General features: G+C 37.0%; 1 pseudogene; it reads left to right on the top strand.

Annotated features, from left to right (window-relative positions):
* Positions 1-14502: 14502 nt before the first annotated feature.
* On the top strand, positions 14503-15139 carry LOC125095670 (glycoprotein-N-acetylgalactosamine 3-beta-galactosyltransferase 1-like; annotated as a pseudogene).
* Positions 15140-19881: the final 4742 nt, after the last annotated feature.

The following is a 19881-nucleotide window of genomic DNA, read 5'->3' as shown; positions in this document are numbered from 1 at the left end:
AACAATGGGGTGGGGAAAAGGAGTGGATCTGAGAGGGATAATGGAGGGGAAGACCCTGGTCTTGGGAAAAGTAAGCAGAATATCTAAGTGCCTGGTCTTATGCCTAGAAGCCAAGGCAGGGTCCTTAACATCAGGACCAGATTCCACAGTAGGTGCCTCAACACCTGGCTAAGTGAGTAACATCTCACTTAACACATCTAAGTGAGTGTTGTCATGGACAGAAGATGATACAGGGACAGACACCTTTTCCTGATGCCATGACAATACCGTTAAATGTAGATACTTAGGGATGCTACGGAAGAATGGAAGAACATATGAAATAGAAAGAATCATAAATTGACCAACTTTCATCTTTAAATATCCACATTCAAATCATATTTGAGTTGGCACGACTCAGGTTTTCTTTGCTGTTTTTGGATTATTTCAAATTTAGTCAAAGAAAATAAAGTCCCATTTTACCTTTTTTAAATCTTAATTTTATAAAATGTCTCAAGTGCCAGCTAAATATTTTTTGGAGATGCTTACAGAAATAGGCATTGCTCTGAACAGATGATATGTATTATCACATGCCCCTTCAGAAAGTTTCAAATTTTAATTGGGAAATAGTGTTTAGATTGGCAAATTCAAACCACAGCTTTGTCTTCAATGGAGAAAATTTGAATAGAAACTAACAGCTCTTTTTGTTTCTAGTATTTTATTTTATTTCTTATTAATGTTAATTACAGTAAAATGTAAGTATGACACACTTTATCATCTTTAAGTGTACAACTCATTAGTTTCTGCTTCCACTTTTAATGATTCATTCTGTACTTTATACCTCTCTAGAGATCTCATACAAACTCTCAGAGAGGGGTCTTAAGAAAAGAACATTAGTTTTACTCATAAATGACAAGCTAAGTTTCTGCTAGTGATAACTGACCCATTCCTATCTAATCAGACTCCTCCACTGAATATTCTTTGGGACTTGTGGTAAAGTTTGTGAGATAAATAGCTTTGATCAGGATGCATCTGTGGCCCTAATCCAAAACAGAGTTAATGGGCCTGAATCGGAGTTAAATCCAAGAGCTCAATATATCTGACAAAATTGGATAATAAAATGCCACTAGGGACACTCTCTGGACTAAAATTTGTAATTGTCAATATGATGTAATCAAAAATGCTAATTTTTGTAATCAATCTCATTTGCAGCCAAATTCTACTTATTTGACATCAGCCTAGTTCATGGAACTCTTATGTTCAATTTAAGAAAAAAATTGAAATATCAGTTACTTATTTTATTTGAAACCTGAAATTTTAGGTAAAATTCTGGGGATTCCTGCCCTACTCCTGTGTGATCCCAGAAGATGTTGCATCCATGTGCCTTCATCCCTGTCTCTAACACTGAGCTCCTTAACTAACTCTTTCTGACTCCAAAGTTCATCTCCATTCTGTTCTGAGATGTGGGGCTTTAGTTCTATGGCACCAGTGTTTCTTGAACCAGAGTCATGCTACCAGTGAAAGAAAACTGTGAGATGTAGAGTATTATAATGCACAGAACCGTTAGCTGTGTGGAACTCCAGAGAACCTAGGCATTAGAAGAAATTATGCACATTGTGAGCAGATGTATTCTAATATTTATTGCCTTGTAATGAGAATATGGAAGTTGAGTTCTGTGGCTTCTAAATAAATAAATATATGTATACATACATAAGACATACAAATAGCTAGTACACACCTCCCTTATATTGTGATGAATGAATTATTAATGGTTACTTGAGTTCAGTTCTCAGAGAGAAAAGGGAGAGGAAGAGATAGCAAGTCATATTTCAGTTTTCTACCCAACTGTGAAAGAAGAAGTTGGGCAATTTAAGGGCACTGATTACACTTTAGGTTCATTCTTCTAGGTTCATCTCTAGCGTTTCCCCACCCCCTAGGTTTTTATTTAAATTCTTGCTAGTTAACATACTGTGCAATATTAGTTCCAGGTGCAGAGTTTAGTGATTCATCATTTATATAAAACATCCAGTGCTCATTACAACAAGTGTGCTCCCTAATACTCATCACCCATTTAGCCCAGGCCCTGCCCATCTCCCCTTCAGTAACCATCAGTTTGTTCCCTATAGACACTGTTTCTTGGTTTGCCTCTCTTTCTCCCCGCTGTGTTCATTTGTTTTGTTTCTTAAATTCCATATATGAGTGAAATCATATGGTATTTGATGTCTATTGGAAGAAGAATGGATAAAGAAGATGTGGTATATATAGACAATGGAATATTACTCAGCCACCAAAATATGAAATCTTATTATTTGCAATGACATGGATGGAACTAGAGGGTATTATGCTAAGTGAAATAGTTCAATCAGAGAAAGACAATTAACATATGATCCCACCCATATGTGGAAGTTTAAGAAACAAAACAGAGGATCACAGGGAAGATGAAAATATAAAACAAGACAAAATCAGAGAGGGAGACAAACCATAAGAGATTCTTAATCACAGGAAACTGAGGTTTGCTGGAGGGGAGAACAGTGGAGGGGATTGGGCAACTGGGTGATGGGCATTAAGGAGGGCACATGATATAATAAACACTGGGTGTTATATAAGACTGAGGAATCACAGGCCTGGACCTCTGAAACTAATAATACATTGTACGTTAAGTAACTGAATTTAAATTTAAAAAGTATAATAAAAAAAGAAATTATATTCGTTTTCTCCTGTTTAAAAAAAAAAAAAGCATTAGAATCCAAAATATATAAAGAACTTACAAAACTGGATACCTGAAAGACAAATAATCCAGTTTAAAAAATGGGCTGCAGACATGAATAGATATTTTTCAAAAGAAGACATACAGATGGCCAACAGGCACATGAAAAGTTGCTCAAATCACTCATCATCAGGGGACTACAAATCAAAACCACAATGAGATGTCACTTCATACCAGTCAGAATGGCTAAAAATAATAACACGGGGAACAGGTGTTGGCCAGGATACATTGTTGGTGGGAATAAAAACTGGTGTAGTCACCCTAGAAAACAGTACAGAGTTTCCCCAAAAACTTAAAAATAGAACTACCCTATACCCAGCAAGTGCGCTAAGGGGTCTATTTACCCAAATGATATAAAAATACTGATTCAAAAGGATACATAAACCCCAACATTTATAGCAGCATTATCAACAATAGCCAAATTATGAAAAGAGCCCAAGAATCTCTAACATTTTTAAGTGTATAACATAATAAGCATGGGATTAAGAAGAAAAGCAACTTATTGAAATAAAGTGAACATATTAACAACTAGTAACTTCCATAATTTCAAAGCAGTGTTGAATGTACACAGTGTTTTTTGATATTGTCAATAACTTGAACATAACATGAAAATTTCTGTTTCTATTGTTGACAATGTCACCTAGAATTGCTTGGACTACTGTATTTTATTGTCTACACTTAACATCAAATGAAATGCTAAACTTCAGTTAAAGGACAGTGAAAGAAAAACTGCATTTTTTTTCTCATCCAAGTTCATAAATCCCTGAAAGTCTATCCACAAATCTCTTGGTGTTTAGTGGAGCCCAGGTTAAGAATCCCTAAAGTGATAATAGACTAGATCTTTACTGTATTGTACAATGAATTGCTTCATGCTTCTTACTAATGTCAAGAAGAGCTATTTATCATAAAATTTTAGCTAAAGTCCAAAAACAAAACAACAACAGAAGGGGAAAAAATTCCCACTTGCATTCACCAGCAGTAAACCAGGAACCATGGGCTGATCTAGGCTCAGGAGATGGAAGGCTACATGCATTGTTCGTCTTCAGAAATGATTTTGGAAAATTTGCCACTTTCAGCTTAGAATACCTCCACATTTGATTAGAGTTAAAAACAACTGAAAAAAGTCATAGACATATTAGGTGAGCCAGGTACCATCTGTGCTCAATCATAAGCTCTTTTTCTATTGGTCCTTCAAGTGAAATTTCTCCTTGGGTTAATATTCTGTGTAAATTTAGCGATATCAGTTACATAGGAAAGGGCAAGTTACTTAAAGACTCAGCTCCTCCGGTTTCTCTTGTGTAAAATAAATGGGTTAAGCTAAATGATCCTATGGCGGACTATAGTGGAAAGACAATTAATTTTGAAGTTAAGCATTAGTTAAAATGCCCACTGAAATTCTACTAAATAAAATATGATTTAAGAAAGTTAAGACCTAGTTAACTATAGAGTTGTTAAGAGGATCAAATAAGACAACATAATGCTTCTAAAAGGCACACAGTAAGTCTTAAATATGGGGCTTCGTACTCGGACTCTGATAAGCCTTAATAGAAAAATGCCTACTCCATGCATATGGAATCCCAATTGTTACTTTTATTTTTTTTATTTTTTTATTTTTTTGAAGATTTTATTTATTTATTTAACAGACAGAGATCACAGGTAGGCAGAGAGGCAGGCAGAGAGAGAGACGGGAGGAAGCAGGCTCCCCATGGAGCAGAGAGCCCGATGCGGGGCTTGATCCCAGGACCCTGGGATCATGACCTGAGCCGAAGGCAGAGGCTTTAACCCACTGAGCCACCCAGGCGTCCCCCAATTGTTACTTTTAAATAAATGCTCATTATTGAAAATACTTTGAATACTGGGCTACAACATGCTTATTTATTTTTTTTTTTTTTAGTGAAGAAAAACTTCTGTAAGCATTTCTCGAATTCGCTGGCATTAGAAATGCTGAAGCATGGAAGAGAATGGTTGTGGAAGAGAGATGAACAGCAGATTCAGGAAGGCAGTAGACTGTGAAAGACATTGGATGCCAGGTTAAGACACATGGCTGACAAATTCTTTAAAACGTGAGGCAGAGAGCTAAGCCCAAAGCACAAAGACTAACATGGTTAGATCGTTAGTTTGAGTGAGGGCTCTCCATATTTTTGTGTCAGGAGAACACAGAAATGACAAGATGTGCTCAGTGTGCTGGTGTATACAGACCAGGCTCCCTGTGGCGGGTGTCAGCTCACAGGGCAGGGTGGGCTGCTCCCATAGCCTCCAAGCGCCACCAAGGTCTCCAGACCTACCCAGTGGTAACCTTCACCTCAGCACACCTACAGGCCATCGGTGACCCTTTCCAGAGCACAGCAGTTGGACCTTTGGTCTCACATATACAGAATAGTTTGATGATGACTTGTCAAACAAACAGGACAGAACACATCATATTCTGATTTTTATTTATTTTTTTTATTTTTTTAAGATTTTATTTATTTATTTGACAGACAGAGATCACAAGTAGGCAGAGAGGCAGGCAGAGAGAGAGGGGGAAGCAGGCTCCCTGATGAGCAGAGAGCCCGATGCGGGGCTCGATCCCAGGACCCTGGGATCATGACCTGAGCCAAAGGCAGAGGCTTTAACCCACTGAGCCACCCAGGCGCCCCATATTCTGCTTTTTAAAATAGGTTCTCACCACTTAGAGCTATTATTTGAAAACATTCACAATGGGATCCTAAATGAGAGAACTTCTCCAAATCCCCATTTACTTCACAGCAATAAAGCAAAAGAGACATTCTAGGCTAACTGCTAAAATTTAGTGCACTTAGTGATGAAAGGACACATTTATGGGCTTTAGGGTCTAGGCTAATTTACACTTGCTATTATCTTTCTACCTATATGTGGTGGACAGAATGATGCCCCCCAAATATCCATGTACTAATCTCTAGAACCTGTGAATATGTTATCTTACATGAGGAAAGGGACTTTTCAGATGTCATTAAATTAGAGATGGATCCTGAGTGGGGGAGATGGCCCTGGATTATTCAAAAGGGAAAATGCAATAGCAAGGGTCCTGTCATATGTCTGTCTGTGACAGAGGAAGCTGAGGTGAGACAGACAGAGAGAAAAGATTTAAGATGCTCTGCTACCATCTTTGAAGATGGAAGAGGGTCCAAGAGACCAGGCTTACAGGTGGCCTATAGAAGCTAGAAAGGCAAAGAACATAGGCCTGCTGACACCTTGATTTCAGGATTTCCACCTACAGATTATAAGAGAATAAATGTATGTTATTTAATCCACTAAATTCATCATATTTTTTACTGTCACAATAATGAACTAATATACCATGTGTCTGTGTAATACAATTTTTATGCTTTTTCCTCTTGGCTTAAGACATAACACACGGTTTTGAACCAAACAGAAATACATATTAAATTGTCACTTGTGGAAGTGAAGTTCCAACCCCTCACCTCTAAGAAGAGTCAAGAGAAGAGAGTTAAGGATCTGTACTTTTTTCAGTATTGAATCAATCATTTCCATTAAAACGTTATGAACTATCAGGAGTACCTTAAAGATCGTTAAATAGTTCATGTTTAAAATTCTTTCTGTGCAATGTTGATACTTTGCCTTATTTTTGACACTTCTCCTTTAATAAAATGCACCATTTATCACATTTGCAGTGGAATATCAATGATTTCTTAATAGTTGGTATCTGATCTTTTCTACTCAACATTATGCCTAGATTTTAAAATGTCACAAGGACAGCAGACATTTAAAGAGAGATAGTTTGGCAATGTGTATGATTGTGTGTGTGTGTGTGTGTGTGTTTACATGTGTGTATAAAAAGATACCACGCTTTCCACATCAACTTCCTTAGCTTTATTATTCCCTAATTCCGGGATCTTGAAAACCAACTACAGCCTCTGTGCCTCAGTTTCCTCAAAATACTACCTCATAAGATTAGTGAAGATAATCAGTAAAGAAAACGTATGAAAATGATAGGAATGCTACTTGGCACATAGTAATCACTCTGAAACATTAGTATTATCTTCATCACTAGTATTATTATCTTCATCATTAGTATTATTGGTATTATTATCTTCATCACTAGTGTGCCCACTAACTAAATGCATATACAAGAAACCTCAAAGCTCTTGCACTATCCAGAGATGGTGGGAAAACCACTGTGACAATTAGTGGTCAGTTATCCTACTGTATCTTACTGATGGCCTGCGTGACTTCTCCAACGGGACACTCACGATCCCACAGATCAAACCATTGCCATTCGCTGCCCACTATTGCAAATTACTCTTCTTCTGACCAATGGTAGGATTCAACAATGTAGGATCATTAAAAATATATTTTCAGAATAGTGAGTTATTTAGATACTTTTAGCATTTACATTCCCACTGGCTAAATTAAGATCATGCTTAATCTTCTTAGTTGGATAGTCAGAATTTTAAACCGACAAATGGAGGACACCCATTATACCTGGTTGCACGCATTGACCTATATATTCAATTTAATAAGAAATTCACTTATCTGAACCAAGCATTAATCATGTCATAACTACGTTGAAAGGATATTTTCCCTCTTAGAAAGGAAAATCTTGATATCAGGATAATTTCGTGATTTCCAAATTGTATCTGTTAAATCTCCAGTAACCAGGGCACTAGATACCAATTGCTAGACTACGAATCAGTGTATCTGGAGTACTCATTAAGAGGTTACTTACAATATCTATCAGAATTGGCAATTGACAACTTCTTGAACTATTGGCTAAGTTTCCTCATCACTGACATAGAACCAATAAGATATCACCTAGAAATTACAATGTGTGCTGCAAATATACAATTGGTTAAATGATTTAGTAGCCAAATGTAAGGTACTCAAGAACTTGCTGTCTTTGAAGCCTTTGAACACAGCCATAGGCCACTATAATCTCCACATTTAGAGCTTTTAACTAAATATATCTTCTCATTTGAATATTAATTATTTTGACATCTAATGACACTTTTCAACTTACATTTTTTTTAAATTACATCTTGTCTCAGTATATAGTTAAAAGGGCTCGTTCATTTTAAAAATCACTCTGCCCGTATTGGGTATTAACTCCTTAGACTTTTTTTTATGAGATTAATTAGTTAACAAGTATATGTTAACAGGCTTAATTTTAATACATTCTAGTTAATTTCCTACACAGGACAGGTCGGAATACAACATATTCATTCCAACAGAGGCAGAAGGAAAGACAAGATATGTTATGATGAAACGAATACCTGTTCCTTAACCATCATAGCCTGAAGCTTGGGTTTTGTTAACAAACAGATATCAGCATCGTTTTCACGTGGGCACAGAATAGCTGGTTGGTTTCACTCCTTCACTAACTCTGTCAACATTTATAGAAGATCTCAAAGCCTGGAACTAATTCAGTTATTGGTAATATAAATAACTATTCCATTTGTTATATTTTATAGAAGAAAAATGGAAAAGTGATTTTAATATGGATACACTTCTTTTTAGTGGTTTATTATTGCATTAGCACAGAATCAGTCTTAAGAAGGACATTAAGAAATGACCCAACTGTTTTTCTATCTTTGGCATGCCTTACGAAGTTTTACTCTAAATCTTTGCATTTGTGATGAGGGGAAAAAATAAAGACAAGGCTTTTTGTACCGTACCCTTCAGACTCAGGATTGCTACATGTACCTCTGGGGAAGAAATTTTCAGAGATAAGGAAAGCACTGGGTGAGACAGAAGTGGAAAATGGAGAGCCACACCTTGTCACGATGTGGTGCAACACAGAGCAGACTCATTCTGGGCTGGGTGTGAGTAAAGCCGCATGTCGTAAGATGCACATGCCTTTCCTGATCATTCTTGATACACAGCATTAGACTGCAACTGGTGGTGGCTCTTTTAGTAATACTGGACATGGCTCTTTTAAGCCAGGATTTTTTTTTTTTTTTTTAAGACAAAACCTTCATTGAAAATGACTAAAACATACTCTTGGAATCACATGTAGTTTATTAAATGAATAACTGAATAAGAAGTATTTATACATCAAAACACAGGTAACAGATAAACTGATTCTGGTTACTCTTTGGTCCTTCTTGGGTGAGAATTTGATGCACCGTTTAGGGCATCATCAGCAGGTGGTATGAATTCTCTCCTCACCACATCCTGGTTTGGTTTATTTTCTGATACTCTATTGAATGGACGCTGTTCTTGTCCAAAATTGTTGGCTGTGAAAAAAATTAAAATTGATACAATCTGCAGAGAATTCTTGACTTTCCATCTCCTCATGTTCAAGGTTCAAAAAAGATCAGTATATTTATCAGTGATTCATATAATGCCAGCTAAGCCTGTTACTCCTAGCTGCTGTGGCAATTCGTGTACAACAGTAACGTGGGGGCATGCATTCTCCTCCAGCAAGCTTCTGTGGAATAACGCCACGGCTGCCAGTTTCTTTAATGGAGAAGTGTGTCATTGGCGTAGCTTACGGAGTTTTGTCTCACTTGAAATTTGATCTGTGTTAGGGCAGTAAGAGAGGTTTTGTAGTTCATTTGAATTTGGGGTCTGAAGAAAGCTGTTGCTGGCTTAGTAACTTCCTGATCAAGCCCCCTATAGCATCTTTGACTCTATGATACTTTCTGGGATTTTCACAGCAAAGATCTCTTCTGGGTACTACAGTGAAAGAGTATACAGTTTTTTCCTTACCTCTGTTATTCTTAGCCCTCTCTAAAATTTAATAGTAAGCATTTACCACTATACCTTAAGTGATAAGGTAATGACAGTGTATACCAGTTACTTAAAAAAGAAATTAATTAATTAAGTTTATTATTTCAAGGAGACAATGCATTACATTTTATTACTATGTAAAAATATATACCGTTCCTTTTTTATTTCAAAAACATGGCTTTTAGATACATAGATAGGTAGTTAGGTTGACAGATAATCTCATTTTACTTTCCCCTTAAACCTACTCGATTACGTTGATCTGTGAGGGAAATTTAAAAACAAACAAACAAACAAAAAACTATCAGGTGTACATGAATAAGACAGCCTATTTCAGTAAAAAAAAAAAAAATTCTCTTATTGCTGCTTGATAAGAAACTGAACAACAGAATCTACTAAGGCTAATTGACATAAATTCTACCATAGAATTAATTCAATTTCCATTAAGCACCGGGGTGCTAAGCCTTATGTTATGGCAATCATTCATTATCATAGGAAGACTTGCTCTATTATCCTATTATCCTAGATATAGGATTTGTTCAAAACAAAATTATAGATACTATTTGGGAGATTATATATAATACAATATCCCTTGGGATTACCATATTTTTTTTTCTCTCTCTTTTTTTTTTTTTTGAAACACTAATCCTTAGTATAAATTTCAGGCTAATGCAAATTTTTTAATAAAAACCTTCAAGTATTTTATGGTTAAATAATGATAATTAAAAGAGATTAATTTGCTTTCTGCATTTGTAAAATTCATTCAAGAGCATAATGCAGGATGCTATCTTTCCCTAAGAACTGCATTTTTGTATTACTATTTCCTTTAGAGAGTTCACTGAGTCTAGATAAATGCTGTATATTTTATAAACTGCCTTTTATATCTCAAAAATGTCTATTTTTCTGAACAGACTGAAAAAAATCACTTCCTCTTCTAATGTATCATATCTAAAGTCTAGAGGATAACAGTGACTAGGTCAAAAGGAGCTTAAAGCAGCAGGACACTTCAATTAATTCGACAAGATAAATATTTGAGGAGCTTTAAAGGTTCATTTCTCATAAAGATTTAACCATCATATGTTATATAATGACTTCATTTTCATAATCATCATCTGAAATTCCCTTCAAATTAAATATATATATATTACATGTAGATATATTTTATTTGACATATCCTCCCAATGAAACAATTACTTTGGTGCATTTAATGGCCTTCCTCCTAACTGATAGAGCTGTACGATGTTCTCCATTCTGCTATTAAAATATTCTAATTAAATCAGTCACCCTGGTCCCATCTGTTATATACTGATCTCATGTGGAAGAGCTGCTAGAATCTCTCCAGGGTAGTGAATGTACTCAGTTCCTTTCATGGCCCATTGGATGTCACATGCAGGAGGACCTTGTTCTTGGTTTGAAATTATAACTAATGCTCTGGGTATACAATAAACCATAGTGGATGTTATGGAGATTAAATCAGCTCTTTTTCAGAATGCTTGCAGAGTAAAACAGTTGTGGTCCATGTCACTGTTCAGAAGCCTACACTTCATCATGGTCTATGAGGAAGGTCTGAGGAGATTTCCTGAATATTCCCTCCAGGTCTAAGCATGATAGGCACCGGATCCTAGGTCTATGGGAACATGGGTGAACTGGTGAATCTATCACCCAAGACTGGAGCCTACCAGAGCACCAGAAATCAGCACTAAAGTGCGACTCCTAAGTGCAGATGACCTCTGTCCCTTCAAGGGATCACGGCACCCTTGAAGAGCGTTTCCCAACAAGTTTACTGTTTTTTAAATTTTAATTTCTTGGAAATTCTCTGTGGTTTGATGGCGGGGTAATCCATAGAACTGTGTGTATAATCTTCTTGTTAAAAGATGATAGTAACAGTGGTCTTGATATGTTAATTAGGAGGATTTGGCTGACAAAATGCAGGTTTTCATAAGTGATAGATGAGAAAACTGTATTTTTCTCTGCATTGCTCTTGCTATTTTTTGGTTCTAACTCTTCGATTCATGGAATGCAGATGTCTTTTACAAAGAAAAAAATCTTATTTTATTACTGTATTTTAATAATTAGGTGGGTTAGTCTAGCTGATACTTCTGTTCGCTAAAATGTATGACTACCCATTATTAATTGTGATGATGCTTCATTACAAAGTTGACAATTCAGCTTATATCTCAGATCCTTTTTGGTGTTGAGAAGGCCATGAAGTATATATTAATAAACTTGTACATTATTTATACAAACAGCTAAGCATACAGCTCTATCTATCTATTACAAATGAGCATATACTTTTTTTCTCTCTTATCCTATTTTTTACTATTTCAAATATTAAATAGTTTCAAAGTTTGTTTTTATCAAATCTATTCATGCATATAAAGAATCAACTGTTCTACCAGATTTTAAAATCCAGTGTCCCTATATGAGGCAATCCTTTGACTCTTGTATCTGATTAAGCATTTACTTGTTTTTATACAAACTGCATGTCTGTTGGTATCTACTGCCCTCTTGCTATAGCTCTTTCTCCCCTTGCCTTCTCTTGCACATATATACCTTCATCTACACTTTTTCTTGAAAAGATCAATCCCACTCTGGTTCTAATCAGTGTTTTGTGTTAGAGTTTGTGTTATTCTGAATCCTACCCAGAGCTATCTCCCATTTACTTGGCTCATTCACTTCTGACATCCCTAAACTACCATTTCACTTCTCTCTCTTCAAACCTCTAACGTCTTCCTTCTAGTCCTCACTCACAGCTGACCTTGCTTCCTATTTTCCTGGGAAAACCAATGAGGGTAGAAGAGAAGGCCTCCAGAAGCTCTCAGATAGAACATGTTGACCCCACATCCTTCACACTCTGCCCTGTCTCCCGTAAGGACAGGCGGACCCCCTCACTCACATGTTTGCTTCTCACCCTGCCCAACAGACCCACACTGGCCACACTAGGCACTGTTATAGCACTTTTCCATATTCTGCATTTTCTGCACTTCTACAGAATCACTATGATTATCAAATACTTTCCTCACATTTTTAAAAAGAGGAAATCCTATCAATACATTTAAAGTCAGTTCCCACATTTCTCTACTTCTCTTCCTCCTACCCCAATCCCCCATTAAGGCAAATGTCTACAAAATGTTGTCTGGACAGACTTGCTCTTTTCAACTGAACTCTTCACATTTTCTCTTGAATCCTCCTCAGTCATGATTTCATTTTCACCATGTTTGCAAAGCCGTTAATAAGAAGACTAATTCCCAGTAGTCATGTGACTCGAACATCAACATTTGGTATAATCAGGCTCTGAAACAGTTTTTTTCCCCCTTTGGATTCCAGGAAACACCTGGTGTTCCAGCCTTTGTTTCTCAGTCTGCTTTTCTGATCTCATCTCTCGTGCTCTGACCTCCAAATGCTGGTAAGCCCCAGGACTGTCTTCCATTCACACTCAAACCCCTTGTGACATTACCTAATTTCATGGCTTCAGATTTCCATCTCCAGCCTGAACCCTTCCTCTGAATTCCAGAGTGTCACATTCAACTTCTTAGTCAATATTTCTACTCAGATGTCTAGTGGATGTTTCCAGCTTACCAAACATAAGAGCACACCTCCAAGAAAGAAAGGAAGGAAGGAAGGAAGGAAGGAAGGAAGGAAGGAAGGAAGAGGAAGGAAAGAAGGTAGGAAGGAAGGAAGGAAGGAAGGAAGGAAGGAAGGAAAGAAGGAAGGAAAGAAAGAAGGAAGGAAGGAAGGTGAAGAAAGGAAGAAAGACTGGACTAAGGAAGAATCTGCTCTTCCAGTAGTAAAGATCCTGTCTGGCTTTGTCATAGACTGTTACTTTTCATTCAGTCCAGCAGCAAATCCTATTAGTTCTGCCTCCAAATTATATTCAGATTTAGGATCCCACTCTTTCCATCCTTATTACTACCACCCTAGGCAAAGCCCTGATCTTCCCTCATCTATATTGTCACAGATGCTATCAACTGATACACCTGCTCTGCCTTTACTTTCTTTTCTGTCTGTTCTCAACACAGAAGCCAGATTGATCAAGTTAAAATGACATAGTATGCCATAACTCAACTCAAAACAGTATTTCTTGGGGAGCCTGGGTGGCTCAGTGGGTTAAGCCGCTGCCTTCGGCTCAGGTCATGATCTCAGAGTCCTGGGATCGAGCCCCGCATTGTGCTCTCTGCTCAGCGGGGAGCCTGCTTCCTCCTCTCTCTCTGCCTGCCTCTCTGCCTGCTTGTGATCTCTCTCTGTCAAATAAATAAATAAAATCTTTAAAAAAAAACAGTATTTCTTAAAAATTTCAATTTATTGCTTTTAAATATTTTCTCACTATAGCATTAGGACAGTTTCAAAAGACAGCATAAGGAGATGTACACATTCACTCTCTGTTGCAAAAGCACCTATATGTTGAAGAACCGTGTTATCAGAATCAGTATCTGAATGTCTTATTGACAAGTCCCTACCTGGGGTGGCTGTGTTTTGGGCTGGCAGAGTCTAGACAGGGAATGTGGTGGGGAGCACAAGGGTGGAAACTCTGTGTAGGAGGCCCTGATGAAGGCTGTCCTTTTCCAGCTGGAATTACTCTTGAGGAGAAGACCCAAGACACCAGGAAAAGGATAATAAGCACAGTGTATTTTCAAGGTACATCCATTTTTCTGTGTTCTCATCTTTATGTTGTCTGGCATCTTTGTTAAAGTCCTTCTGTCCTTTGAGATGACCCTGGGCGTTATTATTGGAATGCTTGGCCTGAAACTCACTATGATGAATATTAGGCTGCATGTCATGCTGCTCTCTCTCCAGAATATGAAACAGCAGACAACACAAAAATCTGAATGCTGACAGCAGAGGAAGGACAAAACACTCAGCCGAGGTTTAAAGGCCATTTCCCAAAAGTGGGTTTCCTTTCTGCTAGGAAAGTTGAGGTACCCTGAAAATGCACCATGCTTAACCTTCATCTCATGTAATTCCAGTTGGAAAACTGAAGGAAGCAAAGCTACTTGGACTTGGCCTTATAATAAAAATGTGGTTTGTGGGTTCAGAAGGAAAGAAAGACTGTTATGGGATTAAATTCCAAAGAAGGCAGAAACCAAAGCTACTGGGAAAACAATTAAAGCTTTTCGGTGTGTTCATGACCATCATGTAGAAGAAGAAAGCCATGACAATACCTACATCTTACTAGAGAACCTAAGGTGGCTTCTGGCAACGTACAAACCCAAATCCTTCAGAAGATTTAAGCCCTACCTAACGCACTGCCGCATGAGTGGAGGGGCAGAATATATGGAGAGCAAAGCACCTTTGGGGATTGGTTGATGCATCCAAGATAGACCAATGCACAAACAGTTCTTCCACTGAAAACAGTGCTGGGAAATGCATGGAAATCATAAACACAGAGCCAGGAGATTCCAGAGATCCCACAGGAAAGGAAATTTTCCACCCTTTTGGGCAGTAACACAACTTGAACAAAGGTTATCTAACCATCTAACCAAAATCTTTTGGTACTAGCATTATAACTAGTATCCTCCCATAGAAGGTCCTAGTTAATATTCTGAACTTGTGGTTTCTCTGTACTATGTTGACCTTATACCACATTTATAATCTTCAGCCATGTGGTTATGTATATAGATATCAACCTGCTTCCCTGAGACTAGCCTAAAGAACGCAAGTGAAGCATATAAAAATGAAGATAAAAATTAGAAAAACCTTAGTAGAGAAACATGAGTGAACAGAGGTAAAATATCTAACACCACACTGAAAGGCTTCTGCATCTCTATTATAGAAAACTAGAATTCCAGTAAGGACTTCTAAGTGAATAAGTATCCCATATAAGAAATCTTGCATATGTATGTTTGTCATTTGAAGCTTTTTAAATGAGCTGGGCAGTCTGTTAAAATGTGTTTTGATGTAGAAACATACACATATATAAATATGAAATATAATATATAATAATAAAATACTATATATAAAATATATGTGTGTGTGTGTGTGTGTGTGTGTGTGTATGATGTGTGTATGTAAATGTTTTTTAAAATGGCAGTGGCCAGTTAGAGGAACTAAAGATTATGTAGAGCTTTTGTGGGCTGTTCTTGACCACACTCGTTATTGTCACTAAGAAACCCAAATAGTTAAATTTGCTGAAACCATAGGAAACCATTTTATAACACATACACAGTGCTAAATAAACATGCCTTTATAGAATTTTTAGAAGAAATTTTTTCCGGTGTTGTTTGTAAACTCAAGCCATGAGTTTGTACTTGCCATGATTACTCATCATTGGCAGTGTTTCTTTCAGAAAGTAATAAAAATGGAACTTGCTCTAAAAGTGCATTAATGAAAACACAATTTGATATTTTAGTGCTTTCTAAGCATCAGACATAGCCTTACTTTTCTAATACTAAATTATAAGATCTCCCTGAGGAAAATTAATTAGAAAATCATTATATATGTATATATATATATATATATATATATATATATATATATATATACACACATATATATAAAATCAATATTTGCAACAAATTTCCAAATGCTTTGTTAGGGTTTGTGTAAAGCACAAATAAGGCATGGCTTATTTTTCAGGTACACTCAAGTTGCTTATTATTTGGTTAATATCTTTTTCTCTATGAACAAATATAAACACATCAGAGAACATCAAACTGGCAAAGTGGGTGGTTCCAAAATTAAAAGCAGATGTGAGAAAAAGAAATAATAATGATTGTCTGGAGAAGGGAGAAAAGACTTTCCATGGAGGTGAAGCTTGACTTAGACTTAAAGGAGTAGGTACAGCTTGGAGGGTAGAAGCCCAGGACAGAACTGGGAAGAAGCTTCCCATGCCAGCTGACATCATAACTTTGTAACATCTCACACAAGAACACAATACAGATTTGGGAATGCATGACTCAATAAAGAAATGTTGAAACAATAATGCATTTTTGAGTGGGCTCTGAGATGTCTGATTGCAACAAATGTTCTGTGTTGCTAGACATTGAGAAAAGACTCCTTCCTCAGGCAAGTTTTCAAATAAGACTCCCTTCTTGGTCAACGTCTTGTTTGCGACCTTGCAAAAAAAAAAGATTCTGAGGCAGAGGACCCAGCTAAGCTGCATCTGGATCCCTGACCTATTGAAATTGTGAGATAATAAAGATGGGCGACAAATTTTGTGGTCATTTTTTCCACAACAATAGGTAACTAATAAAGGATGACGTGGATGTGAGCTGAGAGATAAGAGATGAAATGGTACAGGGTTCAGCAGAGGACAATACTGCATAAGCAACATTTAGCTTATTGTGGACATATTAGAGAACACAAAAAGATGCTGAGGAAAATCATACATGTAGAGCCTTATGGAATTATTTAGGCCTGAAATATTAAGTGCCTAAGTGTACTGGAGTCCATGGGAATTAAGATATTATGACCCCTGCTGCTAGTCATTTATTGAGAATTATTTTCAGTACTTGACAACTTCCAAGCAACTTATGCACATGGATTCAGTTAAAATTTATGACTAATCTGCAAGTTCCTGTACTGTTCTCTTTTATAAGTGATGGAAAATAACTGGGCAAAATTAATGGTTGGTAGATCCAGGCAATGTGATCCTAAAGCCCATGTTCTTAGAGATAGGTGCTCTTAGGATGATTTAGTATTCAAAGAATATAGATAGAGAAGCTTTACCTTGAGATCAGTAAGGCCGGTGGGTTCCACAGCTTAAATAGTAACCAGAATGCTCATTACTAATATAGACAAATTATTTTGCATTATATCTGAATCTGACTCTAAAAATAGAAATATTACAGTGCTTTTAATTGTAAAGGAAATGTTCAGTTACTACTTCATTGTATAAGAACAATAACAAAATTCTTTTTAATATTTCAGAATTTCTTTTTCAGGTTGAAAAAACACAGAAGATGCTCTGAATAGAAAATATATGGCTTATGAGCAAAAAACAAAATAGCATGAGTTTCATAAATGCATGTTTTGTGCCAGAATAGATTCCCAACTGGTTTTATGGCTGGAAATGGCAAAAGCTATGAAGGACAGGAAATCAATTAATAGCATCACAGTTGCGTGATTGCAACATAACTTTTATCCTAATGACAAGTGTACCATAGCAATAATAAAAGTTTCAGAAATGATGAGGTACTTATGCCTTCAATGAACCAGATAAGTAGATATTTATATTACATCTTTGGCAGAGGATACAATACTACATTTCATCATGAACAAACCACTGAGATCTGTGGTAGACATTGAAAACGTCTGGTTTATTGGACTTCACTAATCATTTCAAAAGCTCATAATATGATTTGTAGAAACAGCGTATATACAGGACTGGACCATCCAGAAGCAAACCAGCCCTGGGTTGTGGACTTGTTTGCATTTGGTGAACTGAGATGTAACCCCATGTCTAAGGGCTGAAATGCAAACTGTATCCCAGTCGTTGGGTTTGGGAAAGTGAGGGAGTTACAGGGGTCAAGGACGAATGAATTTTCTAGCTCAGGGGAGTGGTGGAGGTGTCTGTAAATGGGATGGGGGGAAGATGATGGATTTGGTTACATGAAAGTAAGGTCATAAAGATTATATTCACATTGATAGGAAAAAAGCAAACAAATACACCATCAATAAAGAAGGTAAAATGCACACTTGCTTATTCTAAGCATTAATTCTAGATAAAAGGGAAAAAAATCCCTCTGAAAATTCATCCTTCATGTGGTTTTGAGGTATAAATTCATGTCACCTGTATATTCCAAAAATCCTAAGAAAACCATTTCATTTTTAGTGGGCTCAGGTTGTTAGCACCCTCAGGCATTTTCATGGGTAAAGGCAGTCATTTCAGAAAAACAAACAAACTTCAATCTAGGCGTCCAAGAACGTTCACACAGATACAGTGGGAAGACTCTGGGCTCACAGGGGAAGATCAGCAAACATCTCCGCTCCCTGGGGAGCGAGTGTGGTGTCCTGGGTGAGAGCGGGTGCCCACCAAGGAGTGAGGAGCACACCCACACGAACTCGTCAGGGAGTTACCAGTCACAGAACACAAAATACAGATGTTTGATATGTTTTTGAGAAGGCAGTCACGAAAATTGGAGCAACATTTAAGACATAAACCAACAGGTTTTGAAAATAATGAAAAGAATACCTCTATATGAGAGCTATAATTGAAAAATTGAAACCCCAGATCAGACAGACATAAGAGAGTGAGAGATCCCTGAAGCCATCAGAATACAGGAAAAGATACAGGACTGTGAGAGAAATGCTAAAAATTATATAGAAAATAGGAACATTCTAATACATACTTCATTAACCTTCCACAAGGAAAGAAGGGAAACAAATTTAAAAAGAGGCACTATTCAAAGAAATAGTGTCTGAGAGTTTAATGGAGAGGAAGACCGCAAACTTCAGATCCAGGAAGCATGAAACCTGCAAGTAAAAGGAAATCCACACTTAACATTTCACATTAAAATGAAAGAACCTCAAGGAAAAAGAAAATAAATTTAAAACACTCATAGAGAGAAGACAGGTCACCTACAAAGAACAATAAGGCTGACAGCTGACTCACAGACAGCATCAGTGAATGCAGAGAAACAGTAAAATAGTCATCCATTTAAACTTCAAAATTCTAATCAGGAACGAAATTTTAAAAGTTTTGATATCTGAAACCCAAAAGTGTCTATCACCAGCACACTTTCACTAAAGGAAACTTGTAAAAGGACACATTTCAGAAATCAGGAAAATGGTTTCAGAATGCAGATTTGACACAAAAGACACTTTTTTTTCCTTCTTTTTAATTTAACTACATGGGTAAATATAAGTGAACATTAGTTCCATATAAGAATAATATGAGATGTCTAGTTTGAGTGGTTGGAATAAAACAAGCAAAACATGGATAGGAGAAGGAGACTCAAGTCTAGGCGGCAAATTTCTCAATGAAAGGAGGGGAATAAACAAGTCTGTAGGCATCAGGAATGAGGGGGGTGCCAGGGAGCATAGGTGTCAGAGCAAGAGAAGCTGATCAAAGAATGTCTTTGGCCTTACATTCTGAGAGACAGAGGAGGCAGTCCCTGAGGGCTGACTCTACCTCAAGGAAATGTAAATTCCTGGCAAAGCAGTGTAAATACCCAAGTCAAAGTGCCTTTACAATTGGAAGTCCATATGCTCTTTTATGTGCTCCAGAAACGCAGGGAGGTTAACAAGTGAAGGAAACTCTCTATGCAGTTCCCAAGAATAAAAGTTCTTTACATCCTGGGACTGCCACGGCTTCCTCCTCTCATTAACATATCATTCTTACCCCTTGGTTTGCCCCGGTCTCATTAAAGGTAAAAGAAACTGCAAGCCTCATGCCACAATGCAAGGTTTTATGTTCGAATGTATTTATTTAAAGAAGTCAGAGGGGAGGAGATTATTATTACTCAGCTTAATTTCACTTTGAAAGGAAAGCT

The sequence above is a fragment of the Lutra lutra genome, chromosome 3 (assembly GCF_902655055.1).
Source record: "Lutra lutra chromosome 3, mLutLut1.2, whole genome shotgun sequence".
Lineage (NCBI taxonomy): Eukaryota > Metazoa > Chordata > Mammalia > Carnivora > Mustelidae > Lutra > Lutra lutra.
This window is presented reverse-complemented; position numbering and strand designations above follow the sequence as displayed.